Source organism: Phyllostomus hastatus, unplaced genomic scaffold (assembly GCF_019186645.2).
Source record: "Phyllostomus hastatus isolate PE091 unplaced genomic scaffold, TTU_PhHast_1.1 phas_contig_147, whole genome shotgun sequence".
In the NCBI taxonomy this organism is placed as follows: domain Eukaryota; kingdom Metazoa; phylum Chordata; class Mammalia; order Chiroptera; family Phyllostomidae; genus Phyllostomus; species Phyllostomus hastatus.
In genome coordinates, this window is record NW_025333603.1 from 8,078,326 (window position 1) to 8,098,423 (window position 20,098).

A 20,098-nucleotide genomic window follows, 5' to 3' on the forward strand; every position below is an offset into this window, starting at 1 on the left:
CCTTCATTATTTGTTCAAATAAGTTTTCAATTTCTTGCCCTTGTTCTTCTCCTACTGGCACAAGGGGTTAATATCTAAAACTTACAAAGAACTCATACAACTCAACACCAAAAAGACAAATAATCCAATTAAAAAATGGGCAGAGGACTTGAATAGACGCTTCTCTAGAGAACATACAGATAGCAAATAGGCATACAGAGAAGTGCTCACATCACTAATCACTGGAGAAATAAAAATCAAAACCACAATGAGATATCACCTCACACCTGTCAGAATGGTTATTATCAATAAATCAACAAACAAATATTGGCGAGGATGTGAAAAAAAAAAGGAACTCTTGTGCATTACTGGTGAGAATGCAGATTGGTACAGCCACTGTGAAAAACAGTATGTAGGTTTTTCCAACAAATTAAAAATGGAACTACCTTATGACTCAAGTTTCACTTCTGGGTATATATCCAAAGAAATCAAAAACACTAATTCAAAAAGATATATGCATTTCTATGCTCATTGCAGCTTTATTTACAATAGCAAAGATACTTAAGCAACCAAGTGCTCATCAATAGACGAGTGGTTAAAGAAGTGGCACACATGCGATGAGTATACAGTGGAATATTACTTGGCCATAAAAAATGAAATATCACCATTTGTGATAACATGGATGGGCCTAGAGAGTATTAAGCTAAGTGAAATAAGTCAGACAGACAGAGACAAATACCATATGATTTCACTTACATTTGGAAACTAAAGAACAAAATAAATGAACAAGCAAAACCAAAACAGACTCATAGATGCAAAAAATGAACTAGTGATTGACAGATGGCAGGGGGATTATGGAGCTGGGTGAAAAAGGTGAAGGGACTGAGAAGTTCAAATTGGGAGTTACAAAATAATCATGGGGATGTAAAGTACAGCACAGGGAATATGGTGCCAGGTGTGTACTTGATCACTTCATAAATTATATAACTGCCCAACTACTATGCTACATACCTGAAACAAATATAAAATGATATTATCAATTGTAATTAAAAATACAATAAAAACAATGTCAGCTAAAAATAAAGTGTTTTATATAAAAATGTTCAGAAAGTACAGAATTATATATAGACATAGGCTAGACCCACAAAAATGTAGGTGACATGAGGATACAGTAAAAAGGCAAATAGAATAAACTAATTGTAAATTGTAAGGAGTGCTATGAAACAAACTCATTAGTACTTAAGAAAGGCAGCAGGACCTACTTCAGAGAGACATTTAGGGAAAGCCTGTACATTTAAGGTGGAGCCTAAAGGGTGGGAAAAAAATCTAACCACGTCAGAGTTGAGACAAGAGAGCTTGAAGCAGAGGGAATGGCCAGTAAAAATGTCCTAAGGCAAGCACATCCCTGCTGTGTTCCAGTGTGGCTAGGGCATAACACACCAGGCAGAAGGACATATGAGATGAATTCAAAGAAAGAGGCAGAGCCAGATCACATAAGGAAAATGCTCATGCCACTATGTTAAGCGAAAATGGGAGGGTAGAAAATTATGTGCACAGTATGAGCTCAGCCAAAGAGATCTATGAAAGAGAAAACTATGCATGAAAAGAAGACTCGGAAGAAACATACTAGAATATTAACAGTAATTATGTGGGAGAGGCAAAAAAAAAAGTACTGGCTTTGGAACTAGGAACAAACAGAACATTATAGCCAGGCTTCACTACTTATCACTTAAGAGAACAGTTATTTAACCTATTTAACCTTTCTAAGCCTTAGTTACCAAATCCATAAAATTAGAATTATGTCATCTATCTTACCAACAGTGGCTGACACATAGTAAGCATGCCGTACTTAAAGAGCATTTTTAAATTATCACTACCATTACTCTTGGATAAGAGGATTATGGGTGATTTGTCATCTTTATACAATCATATTTTTCTAATTTTTAACACTTGAACATGTTTATTTTATCATCAGAAAATTATAAACTTTATTTTTAAAAATATTCTGATGGCTAAAGGAGCTATTCTGTGTGAAATCAAATGTTTTCCCACTGCAACAAATGCATTTCCATTGGCATACAAGGCATTCACGGCAGCCCCAAACACTGAGGGCAATGCAACATTTATAAGGGACCTTTAGCAATAAAGGTCCAGATATGCAAACATGCAGAGACTCACAATTAACTTGAAATATCAAACAAGTTGTTATTGGCCTTTTAGGAGTGTCAACAATGCAGCAGGTTCTCTATAAAATACAAAATTAAAATACATGGCTGCCTAGTTTGGTCTTAAAACAACCTTCAGAAACCTTTAAAAAAAACCACAGTAAGCATTCTTTTTACTTTAATACAATTGATTTTTAGATTTCCCAGAAATTGGAAAGGTGTTAGTAGTAGCACCCTGGAGAAATTCTTTATTTGCTAACTTACTTTCTTGAAAATGGAGATTTCTCCTAAAATTCTGTTTTTAATGAGAAGGAAACTGGTGAACCTAGAAAAGGCTGATGAGCTTTGATGCCCACATACCTGCAGGCAACTAGAGATATGTTCATCTAGAGAAGGGGAGCAGGGAGCCTTGGAGTAAGACACACCTGATTTCAAGTTATAGTTCAACCTCGATGACTCTACTACACCAGCAGTCCCCAGACTTTTTGGCACCAGGGACAGGTTTTGTGGAAGACAATTTTTCCACAGACCAGGGGTGAGCGGATGGTTTTAGAATGACTCAAGTGCATTACATTCAAGCTCACCTCCTGCTGTACAGCCAGGTTCCCAACAGGCCCAGACTGGTACTGGTCCACAGCCTGGAGGTCAGGGGCCCCTGCTCTGTGTGACTCAGCTGGTTACATAATCTCTTTAAGTGTCCAGTTTCCTCACCTGTAAACTACTTTGCTAGGTTAGTAACAATGTACCTAAGAAGCCTTGTAGAGTGGCTGCTACCTGGTAGGCACTCAAGAAAGTATAAGTAGTTTATTCTCCAGGATAGGTTACTTCCTGGCCAGTGCCTTTTACCTTTCCCCATAAAAAAAAAAAGCCAGAAGTCCAGGATAACCCCTGTTCCAACAGTCTGTTCTTCCTGTGGTTCATGTTGGTTCACTAGGCACAAGGCACAGTTCATAGGTTGATTCACAAATACAAGTGCATAGGTACAAAAGTACATATGTAGACAGCCAGGTTAACAGGTAGGTAGACACAAAGCACAGAGAAGGGGAAGAAAAAGAAAGGAAAGTCTGTTCCACAGTTCTAAGATCGAATGCTAATTCTAAGTTGCAATCCCATGTACAGAAAAGAAGACCATGTTTTTCAAGCCAAAAATCAGGACATGAGGTTTAAAAAGTGTTCTCATGGGACAATGTGGCCGAATATTGGAAACCATGACTTCTACACAAAATTGCCCTGGTCACAAAAAAGTGAATAAATGGCTTTATAAAACCTATCCCTACTGCAGGGTGTGTGAGGGCTACATCCATTAGAATCACCCTAGGGTGCTTATTAAAATGCCGATTCCTGGGCGCCTGCCCAAACCCATTGAATCAGAATGTGGATTATTCTGGCTCAGAAACCAGCATTTTAACCCAGCTCACCAGGCGATTCTTGGGCATGGCAGGAGCCACTGGTCTTGGGAAAACAGCACTTAAAGTATTCTTGCTTCATAGTGCTTTCTTCAGCTTGTGAAGACATATTAGTTAAGCTGGTGTGCATCTCCCATTTCATCCACAGAGCCCTCTCTTAACCACACATGACCTTTCCCCATGTTCTGTTCACTTCTTCACTCCAGGTAGTCTAAGGTTCTTGAAGAATTGTCTGATTCACCAGTGACAAACTGAATTCAATTTGGGGTGTGTCTTGCCATATGCTGATTCTTTAAAAAGCTGAAATTATTTACACATAGAGAACAATGGACAATCAAGGACACTGCTCTCTTGACCTGGGAACGGATGTTTATATTTCTGCCTTATTATTTCTGGGCTCTCTCAGCACTTCCACTAGAGGGCAGTCAGGGGAAAGTTTTACTCCTGTCAGAAGGCCTCTCCTTAAAAGCTCTTTTAATCATTGGATCAGATGTGGTCCTTGGTTCTTCTTAAATTGAAAAACAAAATCAAATATCACTCATATATATGTGTGTATATATATACACACATACACACATACATATATACACACACATACATATATATACACTGAGTACTGACTCTACAGAATATAAGTTTTAACTAAAGGGGCTTTGCATATAACTTCTCCCATTCTCTCCACCCTGACCCTCTCATCTTTCCAGCAGGTCCACGAATTCATTTTCCTTCCACCTGGTGGCTCACTATCTTGGAGAAAAGGCAGTACAGAGTGGCCAGAGTCATTGTGGCATTATGGGGAAACCAAGGAAGTCTGTGTAGAAGTGATAACATTTGAACTGATACCTGAAGGATGCTGAAGAATGAGAAGGCTTTCTGGTGGAAAGGCAATGGCAGGCACAAAAACAAGCAGCATAAAATAATCCTGGCAAATTCAGGAAGCCAAAAGAGCTTTGCAAAGACTTTAGATTTTATGGTGGAGACATCAGAGGGAGCTACAGAAGATACTTAGTCAGGGAAGTGACACGATAACATTTATAAGTTAGAAATACATGCACATACAAATATGTCTGAGAGAAATCATATGATGATAGAATTCACAGAATAACTGCCTAAGTACATCAGTGTGGGGGTGAAATTAACAACATATAGCACCTTTGAACTCGCAAGCACAGTTCTATCTATAAGCAGCTGTTCCCTGAAATTGACCCAGAGTTGCTCAACATTCTTGATCTCTGGAACATTCATCCTTCACACTGACAGCTTTCACCAAGGTGTTCTCATGTCTGAGCCCTTCAGGCTGACAGAACTGACTCCAGGGTCAGTACAAAGCTGGGAATGCTAGGCCTGGTCCTCAATTATGTTTAATTAACCTCACCGATAGAAATTGTTAATGTAGCAATGTTTAAAAACTGCACTAGGATTTAGGATTTCTCTGAGCCTATATGGAATATAAAGTGTGAAGACAGATAGTCAAGAAAGTGCTTCCAGCTGCTCTAACCATCCTGGATTAAGGTCAGAGTTCAGAACAGTCATTTCAGTGGAAAGGAAATCAAATCAAACCAACCCTAGAGGTTTTAAAATAGAAGTGCATAAGCACTTTTAAGACAAGAATGTGGATTATTCTGGCTCAGAAACCAGCAAAACAATAACAAATTAATAATCCTCTCACCAGCAAAATTAATAACAAAAGAGTGAGGGGAAAGGGTGTCTTTGTGGAGGTGAGAGGAATAAAAACAAGGGTGTATGACAACTTCATGATTCTTACTATGGACATATTCCAAGAAAATAGACTCAACTCCATTAAAGACATATTTACTGAGCCCCAATAATATTACTATTAATATTAACAGCAACTACATTACATTTGTTTAACATTTTACAGTGTGCTTTTGCATGTGTCCACTTTCCAATAACTCCATGAAATTGCCACTCTAGTAGAGGCTCTGATGAGCCACCCAGATCCTCCTTCGGGACTGAAGGGCTTAGTCCCCTAGACAGCCCTCAGCTGACTAAAGAGAGCTGTCTCTTCCAAGGTCATGCCCTGTTCTTGGGACACTCCACATCCAGGGACTGATTCACATAGGGTAGAAAGACCTGACACCCTCACCCCAATTTCAGTGCTACTCAGGGTAGGGGGGAGGGTGGCCGAGGCCTTCCCTGAGACTGCATTGTAGTCGGAGTGCTCCCTCTGCCTGATCCTCCTTCCCCTCTTCTCCTCCTGTTCCCTCCTTTCCCTTCCCTCTCCTCCACTCCCCTCCCCAGTCATGATCCCAAGAGCACTCCCTCCTGCATGCTGGTCCACATCTGAACCTGCCTATCAAGGCATCCAACCTGTGACAGTTATTACCCCAATTCTAAAGATGGAGAAACTAAACAAATTAGATGGCAATTACCAAAAGAGAGTTGGACAATCACCAGAACTCAGACCCAATGGATGTTACTCAACAATCAAGTGTGCTAAGGCAGCAGGGGATGGAAAGATGAATAAGGCCCCTGTGCTCTGACTCACCACGCAATGAGCAATGCAAACACAAACACAGCCACATCTGCATGGCCACCAGCTGAGGCTCCTGTGTTAGGTATGAGAATGAAGAAGAGAGAATAAAGTCAGCAGGCTGTGGAATCTGCATTGGGAGGGCCCTGAAGACATTCCAGGGAGACTGCAAGGAACACTTGCACCTCTCCTCTTTCACTAGCCTGCCCTCACCACAGAGAAAAAGCCTCTCAGCAAAAAGCAAATCAAGGGGCAAGTGCTGAGGAATGGCCTGCAGGACTAAGTGAGCATCTCTCTTGCCATTTGTAACAACTCTGCTAGCAGGATTGTTAAGGAAACTACTTATAAAACCCTCACTCACTATGCAGCTTTGCATATGGCAAACCAGAGGTCAAATATTGATAGCGGCCCAAGCAGTATTTTGTGAATTCTCAGGTTTTAATGTCTTTAAGTTAAGAAGACATTCCTTAGCTCTCCACTCACCCTATCTCTCCTTGCTTATTCTTGGCTGCTTTACACACTGATGTTACCTCACTGGCCCCTGAAGGCATGAGAGTTTTCCTGCTGTGTAACCATTGTCACCACCACCCCTACAACACCCATGCATATAAACATACTATCTATACATACACATATACACATATATAGCATGTATTTACATACTAAATGCTATGCTCTGTTCTAAGCACTTTACAATTATTACCCCATTTCACAGAAGAGGACACCAAGGAACAGAGAAGTTATTACATTGCCTCTAAAGTCATGCAGCCTGTGATAAAGCTGGGATTCAAACCACGCAGGTTGGCTCCAGAGAGTGTGCTCCTCCTCACCATGTCAAGCTGCAGGCAGTCTATGTGCAGTAACAAGTATGGGGATGGATGCCTCCAAGGGGTAAAAGGAAAGATAAGGTCATTGTGAGAACTGAATGAGATAAGTGCAGTAAAACAGAATAGTAACTGGCACATGAGAAGCACTAGGTAAAAGTAATCTTCTCTCAGAAACAGGCTCATAGATGCAGAGAACAGACTGATGGTTGCCAGAGGAGAGGGGGGTTGGAGAGGTGGGTATAAAAGGTGAAGTGATTACAAGTACAAATTAGTAGTTACAGAATAGTCACATGGATATAAAAGTACTGCATAAGAAATAGGTGGGTGGTAAAAATATTGGGGGGATCACTTTGTAAACTATATGATTGTCTAACCAGTATGCTATACACTTAAAACCAATACAAAATAATATTGAATGTCAACTGTAATTGAAAAATAAAATTTTAAAAAGAGATGTTGGGACCAAAAAAATTCTAGAACCATATCACTAAAGTGTATCAGAGTATAAGTGGCTGTGGGTGATGATATTTGTACCTTCCCAGGTAAGAACCTCAACATACTTTACAAAACTTGTTATGAGGGTAAAATGCAAATAGGAAACAAATGAAATTTCACCAAAAGTTCAATATCTGATAAGAACAGATACTACACTTGATCTTAGCCAAAAGGCCAAGAAGTGATCAAAAGTTCAATATCTGAATCAAATGAAAAATTTTAGTTCCCACAGACACCCCATCGAACTAACTCTTTGGTGGAGAATTTATTCCCACCCGTTCCTATGGCACAAAAGGTATATTAGGAAACTAGATTTCTTTCCTTTATACAAGATCATTCAGTTGTTAACTAATGAAGAAGTTCTGAAACAACTTCACAAAACCAAAGAATAATCAACAGTTTTGTTAATAAATAAAATGTTTTCAATCCACAAAAATGTAAGCTATTTTCATTAGGGAAAATATTTTCCACTTGAATAAATGGTGACACCCCTTACATTTATATAGCTTGTTTGTTTTGTTTTTTTTAACTCACAGAGCATTTCCAAACAAGCATGGGAAATGTGATGCTTAATTTCTATATCAACATAATTGGGCCACAGGGTGCCATGTTATTTGGTCAAACATTATTCTGAATATGTCTGTGTGGGTGTCTGGGGTGAGATAACACTTGAATCAGTAGACTGAGTAAAGCAGATTGCTCTCCCTAATGTGGTGGGTCTCATCCAATCAGTTGAAGGCCAGACTAGAACAAAGACTGACCATCCTACCTGACTGACCATCCTGCCTGTCTGCCTTGGGCTGAACTATCAGTTCCTTCCTGCCTTAAGACTCAACTGAAATATCCTTCTGGGTCTTAAGACTGCAGGCTTCAGGACTAGAACTATGCTGTCAGCTCTCTTGAGTCTCCAACTTGCTGACTACAGATTCTGGAAGTTGTCAGTCTCCATAATCCTATGAGCCAATTTCTTATATATGGGGAATTGCCTACCACATAAGGGTTTCTTATATATATATACATACACACACATAAATATATACATATACACACACACACACACCATATTGGTTCTGTTTCTCTGGAGAACACTGACCAACTAATACAAGAAATATTTTCACCTTCCCCATCTTACAGATGAGAAACTAGGTTCAGGGAAGTTGAATGACTTGTACAGTTTACAACTCATCTCCTTATCTCGGATGCTCTGAGTCCTACTGATTGTATTTTCATTCATTCAGCAGACACTTATCCATCAACTGTTGTGGGCCAGGCACTGTACCCCTAAATAATCTTCAAATCCACTGTTCCTTCTCTAGCCCTACTCCCTCTGGCTCTACACTGCACAGCTTATCTTCTCTCTCTTACAGGGCACTAAAGGCTCCCAACTCAGCTTCCAGCCCTAGCTCTACCCTATATTTGGCCTTTTCCCATATACTATTGCCTCTTTAAAAGTCTTTTAACTTTGTTGTATGTTTCAAATTTTCCATAATAAAACTGAAGGGTAAAATGCCTCTCCTCTGCTTAAAACCTTTCAGTCACTTTTCCTTGCACCTAGAATAGAATCCAAATTCCCTAAAATGTCACCTTCAGAGATTTATGTGATCTGTCTCCACCTGTCTCCCTAGAGGCCTTTCAGCTCCTCAAGTATACCCCATCTGGCACACACTTTATCCCTTTCTCTTCATGGCTACTCCATCAGGTCTTTGCTTAGATATCCCTTTCTCATAAATGCCAAGTCCAAATTATATTCTATTCTTTTAGCACCTTATTCTTTTTCTCCATAGCACTTAATACAATATGGAGATAAAAGTTTATAGTTTTTACTATTATTTATGTCTATCTCCTAAACTAGGTTATAAGCTCCATGAGGAAAAGCTCATAATTGTATTCCCAGTGCCTACACACAGCAGGTGTTCAATGTATTTGCTTAATTAATGTTCTATAAGCTCATCACACAGTTGAGCATCTTCTCACCTCTGCTCTTACTGTTCTTTCTACCTGGATTGACCCGTTCCTCCTCTCTGCCTCTAATGTCTTCATGTGGCAAATTGTTATTTCCTCTGTAAGAGTCAGCTCCCCTGTGTCCCTTTTTCCTCAAGGTAATTAAATCATTCTGCATGAACTTCCACAGCTCCTGCAGCACTTAGTTCACATATGGGAGCTGCCTTCTTATCTTTTCTGTGGGCCCTTCAAGGTTATGGACTGGGCCCCTTTCATCCCAGAGAATCCTTGAGCCAGAACAAGATCTGACACACAAGCAGCCCCAGTGAACATTTACCAAAAGGTTTCTGACTTAAGAGACTAGAATCAGAAATGTGTATAATACACCTGGCACATACAAAGTGCTCAATAAATGGCAGCAATTATCGTCACTATTATTGTAGTGCCATTTTTGTTCCCAATCTTCCTCTGAATAGTTTTTGAACCATCCTTTTATTCACTCAATACATATTTATAGAGTGCCTATTCTGGAGTGTATATAACAAGGACAGTTAATGTAACAAACTGTTCAGATACTGGTTCCTCAAGGAACTCAGGGAGATAACACAAAACTATAAATACTTATAAAACAAGTAATGAGTGTTATAAAAGAATCCACCTAAGTTTCAGCCATAAACTTAGAAGCATAGCCCAGCCAGGCCACAGTCCATGCACATCCTTGGTCCCGGAACCTTTGATCTTGAGTGTTACTAGTACAACCTGTCAAAGCGTGTTATCTTCACGCTTCAGGCCACCAAACTCACTCATCTCTCCCTTCCTGCTATGCTGATGACCCAGCACGCCTTGGAGCCATGACTAGCCAAATACCATGTCACAGTGTCATTCATGTGAGCCACTAAAAATGTCCAGAAGGCAACTGAAGGCGTGAGAGTCTTACTGGGAAGTCCAGAGTCTGCTCCTTTGTCAGAGTTCTACTTTTCTAAGCACGTCAGGCCTTGGGTACCTGTGGCCTGCCCAGTTTGGTTATGGCCACCATTATATTCAGACAAGGCTCTTGATATTTTCCTCATTTACAAAGCTACTATATCTCAAACCCCAGTGGATGACCAAAAGTTAACACTGCATGTTAATATTTCATACATGTGTGTATTCACTGAAAGGTAAGGAGTTGTTTTATCCTTAATTCATCTTTTCATAAGGTTTCCATGTATATTATTGATTTTGCATTGAAATAGTTTGGCAAAGCATTTTAGCTAAAATCCTTATTTAAACCACAACACCTGGTAATAATGATTTTTCACAAAAAGAGGGGAATGGGTTTTTGTTACTTTGCTTTAAAAAAATCAATAGAGCATTTGTGTCTGTATTAGAGATTAAAATAGCTTTTCCCCTTCACAATCAAGGTGAGCTTTTATTTAACAATAAAAGAGATTTTCTCAAACATACTTCCTTGTCCCCATCCACATAATTTCTAAGTTTCTTAAAAGTGTAAAGATACAGAGGATGGGAAATGACCAAATATAAAGTTATGTACCCTGAGTTGACATCCCAACTCCACTGTCTACTAAGGAGGACCGAAGAATATGTTTTTTCCTCTGTAAAGATGCATTAACACCCTCCTCCCCCATTTCTGCGAGGCTCAAGGGAGACTGGGTATCTTAGCAAGGGGCTGAGCAGAATGCACAGGCATAGGCACCTTCTGTCTTGTAGCTCGAGATATAGATGAGGGTATCATCCACCAAAGGAAGTGTAAAATTTCATCTTAATAACCATTGATGAAGCTGGTCATCAGGGATGAATGGGGGCTGAAGGTGAATAGGATCTGTATCTCTTCCCAAAGAGTTCATAATCTGGCAGAGATGAAAGACCACCTTAGAGACCCCAGCATGGGCTCTGGAGTCAGATGACTTCAACTGACCTCTGGTGACCTTCTGTTCATCTCCACTTTCTAGCTGGGGTACCTTGGGAAAGGTATTTCATCTTTTGAAACCTCAGTTTCCTCATTTGAAAAATGGGGACAGCTTCAGTCTCCATACTTCTCAGTGATGTGGAAGGATTCAGACAAAGGACTGAGCACAATGTCTGGCATTGCCCAGTACTCAATCTTTGTAATGGGGTTATTATTTATGTCATTTCCAGCAATTACAAAGACCACAGATTTGAGGGACCTTACAGGTAGTAGGTTGGAGTCTAACTATTAAGACAAGGAAGATTTGTGTAACCTCTTGATAAGCTAAAGGGAGAGATGACTTGTCTGTAGCCCTTTCTTATTCAACTTTCTTGTCATTCACCTGTGATGACAGTAAACCATTGTGATGGGTCTTGGCATCTATCTCATAAAACAGTGGGAAGGCCAACTAGGGCTGTGTGGACCAGGCATGCCCATGCCTCTACTGGAGAAGAAATGCATGGTGGCTCACATTCATGCAGGGGTACAGAAGACATCATGAATTATCCAGGCCACAGTTCATTTCTCTTGTTCCTGGTATTCTGGCTACAGTGCATCCTACAGATGATGGACACGAATTTGATAAGTACTACAAAGGAAACTGAATCTCACATGGGCTGAGATTAGGTTTGGGCATTAGTTTATTTACTCATTCAGTTTAGGAGTTGAACTCAGTACTGTCTGACTCCAGAGTCCAGATTCCTACCATGCTAAAGGGCCCTCCATGCTTACTAAATGCAAACAGGAAGTTGAAGACAATCCAACAGGTTGTTTAAATTCAAGGAAAGCTAGTCATTAACACTAAGACATCCAAATCTTTACAAGTGTTTCAAATAATTTGAGTGATTTAATAATTTTAATAAACGATGGGTGCCACTTGTTGAGCACTTACTGCATGCCAAGCACTTTATATGCATTTACGTTTATTTATTTGAGTGCCAGTTGATGTAAACTGTTATTACATACATTATCTCAACAATTTTGCAACAACCCTTATGTGGTAGGCAATTCCCCATTTCTCTTCCTGAGTTATCAGCCTCATTTTACAGATAAGGAATCTGAAGCATAGAGTAGGTCAAACAACTTGAACAAGGTCATACCATCAGTAAGTATATGGCCTTCAGCATCCTTGCCCACCCAGTCTGATTGCAGCCCCGTCATGATCAAAGATGTTGCTGTTCTCTTCACATGCATGAGTCCAGTTCTTCCCATCCCACCCAGGCCACCTCTTTAAAAGTCAGCTGTTGGTAATAAGGCTGCACCTAACAATTCCTGCCCCAAAAGCCAGTCACCTCGTCCCTACATAGCTGGATCCACAGTGGATCTCAATTTGACTTTAGTCTCTAATCAAATTGTTCAATACAGTTTTATTGGCTAAATTAGTAAAAATAAAAGATGCATAACCCAGGAAAATTGTTACAAAGCTAAAATTAAGAAGTCTATCCATTCCTTGCAGAAGGGATAGTGCCAGGCATGTGCATAGCCATGACAAGAAATATTGTTTGAGTGTTCACTATGTTCCAGTCGCCATTGGAGAAACTGAGGGGACAAAGAAACAAGACAGACAACACCCCTGTCCCTGCCCTCATGGAGCTTATATTCAGCGAAGGGAGAAAAAACAAGTAATCAAAATTAAAATAAAATACTTTTAAGTAGTAGTATAAGCAAAATAAAGCAAAGTAAGGGGAATAGATAGAACAAGGAGGGCAAGCTGTTTCGGAGGAGGGGTAATTTGAGCAGAGGCCTAAGCCAAGAGGAGGAGGAAGCTGCCTGAGGGTCTGGGGGTGCAAGTAGAGAAGAAAGGCACTGAGGCAGGAGCCAGCTTGGCATCCTGGAAGCAGAGAGCAGGGCCAGTGAGGCTGCAGTGGTCTGACCTGAGAGGAGGTCCGAGAGGCAGGCTGAGAGGAGATGGCACTAGATGCTACAGGCCAGTTAGGAACTTGGGTCTCACTTACTCCAACAACAGTTCTATGGAGTACGTGGCATTTACAGAGGAAAAAAATTGAAGTCTATAATGATTATGTAACTTTCTTCACCCTATGAAATCTCACCACTTAGTGGTGGAAGTCTCGTATTCTATATTCTTGCTATCAAAAGAAAACACAGGTCCGTTAAAAGAAAAGGAAAATGATGGTTAAGGGAGTCCCATAGATGAGCCCATGCTTCTGTTTCCAGGGCCCACACTCCAATAGTGTTAAGTGAGTTTATATCTGAATGGGGCCTCAGGACAATAAATGCAGCATTCAGCTCTCTCTGACCATTACACTTCTGTTGTACCTCCCCCCAAACTGAAAAACTGTCCCAAGAATTGCTATGCCCTCACTCCAGTGACATAACACATATCCTTCCATGTCCAACCACATGTATGGTACCAAGAAAGCTTGGGAAAACAAGGAATCCTGTTGCCCGGCAAAGCAGAGACAGCCAATACATCAATTCTAGCCTAGTCTATTTATGCCCTGTAACAATTACATACTTAGGAAATTCACCTAAGAGGAAAAAGAAACCATGGAATTTCATAGAAGATATTAATAACAGTACTGACACTAAAATAGAAAGGACTTAGAAATGTTTAAAATAGTTAGGTAATGCATTTAATCAACCTTCACCAGAACTTCACAAGGACTGTCCTCCCTGTGAGTTACTGAGCGCAGGGAGGGGTTCCAAAAGCAATATTGCACTGAGGTTTCCTAACCTCTGAGCTATGGAGTTAGACTGCCTGAGTTCAGAGGGTGTTTGTAAGGGTTTAATAAGGTAATTCATGTAGGGTGATTAGTATAATGCCCAGCCTGTAGTAATAATTCTAAAAACCAAGGTATTCTTATTACTATTATAACAGAGAAAAATAAGCCCCAGATCCTGCCTCAAGGATGGTGAAGTAAATAACATCAACAAGAGAAATACTGCTAAACAGAGATGCCAAGAGCAAAGTGCAGTGGAGTACAGGACCTAGGACACACATCCACAACACATTTACTGAGCACCTACTCTGGACCAGATACTAGTGGCTAGAAACACAAACGAGTTTGATGATATGATCCCCATCTTGAAGGAATTCACTGTAACTTTCCTTTCACTCATGAGTGATTCTGATACAAGCAAGTAGTTCATAAGCACCCATGTCTAGTGGTGCACAATGGAGTTCCTGGTTTAAAACATAGCTCTTGGGTTAGAAGAACACACAGTCCATCTAAGTAGACAAGGCTCAAGAATAAGAAACAATAAGAAAACAAGCTAAGTTTGAAAAAGTGTGGTGGCAAGGAATAAATGCTGCAGGCAACCAGAGACAAGAGAATAATGGGGCCAGAGAGGTCCAAGTAGGCTTCATTAACCAGTGGACAGAGTCAGGTGTCCTCATTAGCACACTGACTAGGCAGTCCTCTTAGCTGGTAAAATGCTGCTGCTGCTGCTGCTGCTGCTACTGCTGCTGCTGCTAAAGAAATCGAAATATGACATAGAGATCCATAAACAGAGTGTGCATAAAATGAAATGTTTTGTATAAGACAACAGGATGTAGTAGAAAGAGCATGGACTTAGAGACACAAGGCCTCAGTGATTACTGTCTGTGAAATCCTGGGTAAATTACTCTCTCTGAAATAAACAAGTGTTTGGGAATAAGTGAAATAAATAGAAATTAGATTACAATGCCCTGTTTAAATCAAGGACAGCTCTGTGGACAAAGAAAACTACTTTCTGATCCTAGAAAGAGAAAATGCCTATGGAATAAAAAAGGGGTTACCATTAATTCATTTTATCTAGCGATGCTGAAACAGAAAAAGCCATCCTTTGGGGGAAAACTTATCTGTAGACCTCCATTTAGATCCACAGTCATCTTGATGGGACACCTGTGAGAAGATCCATGGATTTCACCCAACCACACATGTGGGGTGTTCAGAAAGGAAATTAAAAAATCAATTCTTGATCACCTACTATGTGTCATACTCTGGGGCACAGGATGGCAACAATGACATCATCCCTGTACCATTGAGGAGTTCACAGGCACGTGGCCATGCTGTTCTAACACAGCACCAGAAGCCCTTCTCTCTACTATTAGACAGCATAGACTTTAACCCCTGAAACCTCCAGCCATTGGTGCCCAGACTGGTCCTCTTTCTCCCACTTGAGAGCCCTTTAAAATACTAGAAGATAGAGGTTCACCAACTCTCCTGAGCCTTATTACCTCATTTCACCCACTCCCAAACCAGTCCAACCGGACTGCTCCTCCCCAAACACATTTCTTATTTTCCCATGTCTAGTCTTTAATTTCAGGGAGACCTTTATTTCCCTAGCACCATCTCTACACATACCTGACCTAGTGCACACCTACCTACTGTAACATCCACCAGGTCTATCCATTTACTCTATTTTCTGTGTAGCGTTTACTGATGATCCAAATGGCATTATTTTATTTAATAGTTTATTAGCTTGTTATTTATATGCCCTGCTGAAATGTAAGTTATGTCCCAACCACCTACCACAGTGCCTAGATGCAGGAGGTACTCAATTTTTGTTAGATAAATAAAGGACAGAACACATAAACTCTGTATCACTCATCTGTCTCTTTCTGCTGATACCTGTCCCTTCCAACATGGTAATATTTATATGCATACTCATATGTGTAAATGTATCTTCCCTACATGGTAGGAAACTCTTGAAAAGCTATATCTGTTTCACTTTTGTATCCTCTGGACCTGTTAAATAAATACATAATATGATCATTACCTCTTCAGGTTTCTTAATCTTGTCTTGGTCAAAACTCTACATCAATGCACAGAAGTATGAACATATTTAGTTGGTAACACGGAAAAGTACAGAGCTTTTATAACCACATTTCTGCTGCTATTTTTAAACAACTAATTACTTGACCATCACATATAAAGGTTATTTTCCCCACATCCATCAACCTCTTACTTGGTAGCACTTTTGCAAATACCTATCAATTATCTGGGGGGTAAAAAAGTGAATAAAACCCTTAAGAATCATGCACCAATCTCTGCCTGCTATGGGTTCAAGCTATTTTTATCAGGTGATACTGTGATACTCCTTTTCAACACATGATATTCCCTATTTCAAGCTGTTCAGCACTGTTCTATTTGGTTTCATGTTACATCAATGAGACAGTTAGAGGGAAAAGAAAAAAAAATGGGACATGCTATATTTAGTAGCACCACTAAAACCATAAATAAAAACTCAAATTTCCTAAGCTCCTTGGCTACCCAATCTATATCCAGGACCCTACCTACCAATCTGAGATTAAGACCAAATAAGAAATGCTTTTGTCCAGAGTATTTCTCAGAATATTATTTACAATGTCCCTATTTACAGTATCTCTAAAACTTTACGGGGTTAAAAGTCATACATAAAGGTCATAGAAGGGCCAAACTATTTCTACATGCATTTTGTATTTTCATAGCATTTTTACTGGGAATTATCAGCCTAATTATATTTTAAAACAACACGTCTGATTACATATCTGGGCATGCTGAGTTCGAAGCATTAGCAACTGGACATAGAAAAGCAACTAGACAGAAAACAACTGGACATAAAAACAAAGTTCTGGGATGTTTAAACTGGAGTATCCCTGTCCCTACATAGGTGGAACAGGAAACCATGAGTGTATATAATATGATCCTTGACAGGTCAGAAAAGAGGAGGAAACCTTGCTGACCAAATGTTAGTACTCAATGTGTGCTGGCAGGGTAAGAAAAGGTTTCAATAGAAGTATGTGCCTAAGATAGCATTTAACATCTACTAAAGGCTCCAAAATACTTCACTCACAGTTTTCATTGTAAGACTCAGAGGTATAGGCAAAAGGTCTTTGTACTCTGCAAATCATGGTACAAGTATTTGTTTCTATTCTTTCTAGATGATATGTAAGAGTGGTGTGATAAAGCAATTTGAAAACTGGCCACAATCTTTATACCTCCTTGTATCCATGCTGTTTCAATGTGACTTTGCAGATAATCTTATCAAGAGGTGTAATCTATTTCCCAATGCCCATATCTGGGCTGGCTTTGTGACTTACTGTGGCCAATAGCAGGCAATGGGGACACCACTGTATCAGCTCTTGCTTACTTTGACTCTCTTTCTCTTGGAATCCTGCTCAAGTGTCATGTGAACAAGCCTTGACTGTCCTTCCAGATAAAGAATGGCCACGTAGAAAATAGACACATCAGCCAGTCAAGGCTATCCTAGAACAGCTTATAGCCTGTCTGCCCCACACATGTGAAAAAGCCCAGGCAAAATCAGCAGAGTTGTCTACCTGTCCTAGAGCTGATGGAAAATGTATGAATGAGCCCAACTGAGTTCAAAACAACTGCTTAGCTGACTTGCATATTCAAGAGCAATAATAAACACTCACTATGTTAAACCATTGAGGTTTAGAGTGGTTAATTATACTATATATAGTAATAAGTAACTGATATAAGTAGCAACAAATAAATCAGCCTATGTGGGCCTTATACTACATGCCTGGCACTGTACTAATAAGCATTTTATAGGTGTTATTTCATTTCCTTCTTAAAATAATTTTATGCAGTAATTATTATTCCCATTTTTCAGATTATAAAATTGAGGTGTACAGAGTTTAAGCTGACTTGCCCAATGTTGCACAGCTAGCAAAAAGTGGTGGCCAAAATCAAATCAGAGAGTCAAACCCCAGACTGGCACTTAATCCAAGAAGATGTTTTCTTAATCCAACAGATAAGAAAATTACTCCAGTCTTCTCTAGGGTAAAAAAAATCTGTTCTAACCTTACTCTGCACTTCTGATTTCTCCAAGTCAAAGGGCCATTTCAATGAAGAATAACTCTAAGGACAGTGACTTCATTTGTTGATACCTTGCCTCCTGTGATCCTTACAACAACCTGTGGTGCTTGTGTCATCATCTTTGTTTTACAGAGTAGAGGATAAAAAGGTAAAGAGGGAGGCTCAGAGAGACTAACCCACCTCCCTAAGTCACACAGCCTGTGAGCAGCCTGAGCAGGGCTGCGATTCCAGAGTCCATGCCCATGCTGCCTGACTGCTCCTCTGAATCACCTCCAGGCTCTCCATGCCTTCCTGAAGCCCAGTCATCTATCAATTGTTTCTCTTAGCAAATGTATACCAAACATCTCCTGTGTCTTCAGGCACAAGACTGGTTCACGAGAAGGCTTCCAAACCAACGAAATCCATGTTCACCGCCCTCAAGGAATGTGCAATTAGTTGGAGATGCAAGGCTGAAATACAGAAAAAGCTAAATGATATAATAAGAGGTGAAATGTAAAAATGTATTACTAATTGTCAAATGAATGGAATAAACAGATTTCAGAGTTTAAAGGACAGTGAGAGAAACGTGGGCTGGGTCTGTCTGACAAGGCTCCGCATGGGAGGCACATGAAGGATAAAGGATGGGAGATTCCCTGTGGGAACACCGTCTTCTATTGCTATGCAGTGTTATTCTTGTTGTAGGGTTGCTGTGATGATTACATCTTCAAGATATTCATGTGGTGATTCTTCAAATCTGGCGTGTTTGGACAAGACCAGTCCCTTGAATGTGCACGAAAAGGACTAAACATATCCAACATATTCAGACTTGGAAGGACTGATAACTGGATCCTGGAAGCTTGAAGCAACCAGCAAGTCATGATGATAAACAGATTAAACAGATCCAGAAAACTGTCAATAAACCTAAGACTTATTGTCTGAACCAGTCCCATGGGGTAGGAAAAAAAGTTGGAAAGAAGCATCAAGAAGGAATGAAAGCCATGAGTAATGCATACAAAATGTCAGCAGTTTGCGTTCTAGTCTTCGGGGGCCAGGTAAAAATTAGTTAAGAATAAAACACTTGCACTTGAGAAAACTCAACCAGTTTCATTTCCAGATTATTTGATTTCTGTTCTCAATATCCAGGAAAGTCCCTTCTTGATATGACACAATCAAACTTCTCAGGATTACCTCTAGCCATCCAAGCCCTTGAATGCCACCATGCAGCGGCCACATCACAACACTTACCTTTTCTCAGCACACCTTGCTCCATCACACCCCCATGCTGCTTCTGGCCTCTGGGGCTTTGCACAGGCTATTCCTTCTACTGCCTCTCATCTCCTCTATGCACACTATCTAATCCTGCCTCCTTTTTTCCACTAGCTAATTTCTAGTTTTTCTTCATCCTTAATTTAAATGTCATTTCCAGGTTGAACAGAGGGAAAAAAAACACCATAAGTGAGAAAACAGATGGATACAGTGGGCCTAGAACCCGGATGGGATCAGTGGTTCAAGCTATAATGGAAGGTTCTAACTGAATTCCACATTTAAGAGTTTGAGAAAAGGAAGGACATGTGATATAGAATGAAATAACTGTCACTAGGAGCTCAAGCCACAATGCTATGAGGTCCCCACAAAAAGCAAGTAGACATAAGAAGAGAAAAAATGCTTCACTACTGACTCGAAGGAGAAGAACACCTGAGATCCGCAGGTGGAAAAATGACAACAAACTCCAAATGACAAGAGAAAGAGAAGAAGCTCCAAGAGGTCTTGGGGGGAGAGGCTGGGAAGACGAGTGTAGTGAAGTCTTAGGAGTAGGTCACTGCAGATGCTGATAAAGGAACAGAAATCTAGAGACAGTAGCCACAGCTGAAGCTGATAAGCCAGCAGGTCATACCATGTAGGTGTTTCCAACAGTGGTAGTAGCACAGTGGAAAGGTACAGGCCACTTTAAAGCTACAAGTAAAATGACAGACAATGGTTAGGTAGTATGATGTGAGGAGACATTAGAGGAGAGGACATGAAAAAGTGTAAGTAGCAGGACATATTTTATGATTATATTTATAACAATGATAATATTCAATTTATAAAAGGTTTACT

The 20,098-nt window shown here is 40.1% G+C and overlaps 1 protein-coding gene and 1 pseudogene across 1 annotated transcript in view; both read right to left on the reverse strand.

Annotated features, from left to right (window-relative positions):
* ELAVL4 (ELAV like RNA binding protein 4) overlaps positions 1 to 20,098 on the reverse strand; it is a 145,128-nt gene that overhangs the window by 110,510 nt on the left and 14,520 nt on the right. The gene's annotated exons all lie outside the window — the stretch shown is intronic.
* Positions 7,448 to 7,552, reverse strand: LOC123831746 (annotated as a pseudogene).